The sequence below is a fragment of the Propithecus coquereli genome, unplaced genomic scaffold (assembly GCF_000956105.1).
Source record: "Propithecus coquereli isolate 6110/MARCELLA unplaced genomic scaffold, Pcoq_1.0 Scaffold113, whole genome shotgun sequence".
Taxonomy (NCBI): Eukaryota; Metazoa; Chordata; class Mammalia; order Primates; family Indriidae; genus Propithecus; species Propithecus coquereli.
The window spans coordinates 1788008-1791480 of record NW_012135303.1 but is presented as its reverse complement, the minus strand read 5'-3'; positions in this window follow the sequence as shown (position 1 = coordinate 1791480).

The following is a 3473-nucleotide window of genomic DNA, read 5'->3' as shown; positions in this document are numbered from 1 at the left end:
TAAAAAACATTTTAAAATATAAGACATAACTTCTGAAAATTCAATTTTTTTTCTGTAAATATTTTGTGGATAGTATTCTCATATGTAGTGACTTCATTACATCCAATCAATGATCAAGTTCTATTGATTCTAATTTCCAGTGAATTTTTTCAAGCCTTTTAGTTCTATCCATTGCCATTGCCCCCACTCTAGTTCAGATTACCATCAGTCACCTTAACTAAGATACTTCAGTAGCCTTGGATCTTGCTCCTCTCCAATCCATTCTCCAAATTGCTGTTGGAGCCCTGGGCTGCACACTGCAATCATTTAGGGTGCTTTAAAAATACAGCTACCTAAGACCAACCCCAAACCAATTGATTCACAATCTCTGAGCATCAGCAGTTTTCAGAAGCTTCTCAGATGATTCTAATGTGTATCGAAAGTTGGGAATCACTGAGCTAGTGATCTTTCTACATCTGGAGAGTCACATCTGATTAGGTAACTCCCCAATTTAAAATCCTTTAGTGGCTTCAGGTTACTCTTAAGATAAAGTTTAAACTCCTAACATAGCTTGTGAGGCATTTCAAAAGCTGGGCCTTACATACCTCTCCCAGCTTATCTCTCATTACTTGTACCTGTTCATAGCCGTGGATTCAGCTATACTGAATGTCTTTTGTTTCTTTGAAGGTACAGCACTCTTTGTTATTTCCTAGCTTTTGCACAGACTATTCCTCTGTATGGATTCTCTTTTCCTCTCTCCTCTAGCTAACTTCAATTTTGGTGTTTTTTGGTTTTTTTCTTTTGCAGGGGGCAGGTCTCAGCCTAGGTGTCTGTTTCTCTACAAAGCCCTCTCCCTAGATTAGGTGCTCATGCCATGTGTTCCCATAATACCCTGAATTTCCTTTATCATAACATTTACTGTGCTTTTTTACTTGTTCATCCTTTATGTCCTCTCCACTTTCCCTTCCCCTGCCAACTAGATTCTGAATTCCTTTGATGATATCTGTCTTGTTCACTATTGTAGCTTAGTATCTAGCACAGTGCTTCAAATATAGTAGTTACCCAGTAAATATTTGTTCAGAGGAAAGGAAGGAAGGATGTTTCCCCTTTTGTTTTTGTTGTTTTTTGACATTATAAACAATCAGCATTTCTATGCTTACATCTTTGCTGATATTTCCAATTGTTTCTGTAAAATAAGGTCATAGACGTGAGCATATAGTTTAAGGTATATGCAGTGGGACAGTGGTTAAGATGGGGGAATGAGGAGTATGACAAGCATGGGTTTCAATCCTGTCAACACCATTTACCTGCTGTGTGATCTTAAACAATTGCCTCTAATTTTGATATACAAAATTAGAATAATGCATCCATGGGATTCTTGTAAAGATGAAATGAGTGCATATAAAGTATTTAAGTGCACTGACTCATGGCAAGATTACAGTACATTTCAGCTTTTATTCTTCTCATTGTGATACACACTTAATAGTTTGATATATATTGCCAAATTATGCTTCAGAAAGGTTGTACCGGGGCGTGGCTAGGGTACCAGGCTTACTGCCTATGCCTTACCCACTCCCCACAAAAAAAAAAAAAAAGAAGAAGAAAGGTTGTACCAACAAAGGTCCACTGTATGACAAGGAATTCTCCAAATTAACTTCCATGTAGAGTAGAATGCAATCTTTATTACAGAATAAGAAATAAAAATGTACTATTAAAAAAAAAAGAAGGGTTGTACCAATTTATACTTCCACCAACTAGATATGACAATGTCTTTTTTCTCCGTTTTATTTTTTTCTTTTTGAGACAGGGTCTCATTCTGTTGCCCAGACTGGAGTACAATGGTGAAATCATAGCTCACTGCAACCTCAAACTCCTGAGCTCAGGTGATCTTCCTGCCTCAGCCTCCCAAATAGCTGGGACTACAGGCATGTGCCGTCACACCTGGCTAATTTTTTATTTTTTGTGGAGGCAGAGGTCTCACTATGTTTTCAGCCTACTCAAACTCCTGGCCTCAGGCAATCCTCCCATCTCAGCCTTCCCAAGTGCTGAGATTACAGGCATGAGCCACTGGACCTGGCCCTTTTTCTCCATCTTTTTTGTTTTTTAAATATTTCTTTAAGAGACAAGGTCTCACTCTTGTCACCCAGACTGGAGGAGCACAATGGCACAATCATAGCTCACTGCCCTCAAACTCCTGGGCTTCAACTGATCCTCCTGCCTCAGCCTCCCAAGTAATTAGGACTACAGGTATGCACCACTATGCCCAGCTAATTTTAAATTTTTCATAGAGACAGGGTCTCCCTATGTTGCCCAGGCTGGTTTTGAACTCCTGGCCTCAAGCAATCCTCTTGCCTCAGCCTTTCCCAAAGTGCTGGGATTACAAGTGTAAGCCACTGTGCCTGGCCTTCCTCCATCTTTTATTAGTGATATCTGCTGTCATTCTTTTTCATCTTTGCCAGTCTGGTAAATAAAAAAAAGATGCTTTGATTGACAATCTTTAAATTGTTAATTAGGCTGAGTATCATTTATGTATCTCCAGGCCATTTGTATTTTTTCTTGAATTGCTTTTTTATATTTTCTATGTTTCTATTGGGGTATTTGATTATTTTAGTTACTTTGAAAGAGCTTGTATTACCTTTTTTAAAAAAGCTTTTATAGCTCTTTTTTAAAAGTACTTGTATACATTGAGGATATATTTACTGAAAATATTTTTCCGAATTGTCTTTTAATTTTTCTCATGTTTACAAATATATAAACAAAATGTTTTTGTAGTTAGATTATTTATATTTTTCTTTATGCTTTTTGTCAATGTGTCATGCTAAAAATGAAGGACTTTTCTATTAAAAATTGTAAAAATATTATTTTGAGTTATGTTCTGGTTCTGGTACTTTTAGAAGTGTTTTTCTTTGTTTAAATCTTTATCCACCTGGAATTTATATATCTCTAATATATAACATATATTTAAGACAAGAATTATGATGAGACTATTTCATGTTAGGAAGATTTGAGAAGTTGACGAAGGACATTTTTTAAATGTGTGTACATTTCAAACTGCCTCTCCCGAAATGAACGTCTTCAAAAAAATTTTTTTAAATAGGTATTGTCGGCATGTACTCTGTGAAACTGTTCGGACTGCCAAACTGACCCCAGTTTCTGCCCAGCTTCAAGACATTGAAGGAAAAATTGACCAATTTATTATTCCTAGAGAGGTAGGAAACATTTGATATATTTAGTAACTTATTCAGTTATTCTTTTCAACACTTGGTATGTATTTTAAAGTTTATTGTTTACAGTGCCCAATAAATGCTACCCATCATTAAATCAAACATACAGCCCATTTAATTACAAAATAATAACTTTATTTTGAAATTTAAGCAATATAAAAGTCTTTCTTCCCCACAGGTATTACTTTTAGCACTTCACCATGTGTTTTTGTAGACCTATTTTTATGTATTTATATTACTACGTGTATATGTATACACACATATATGTAT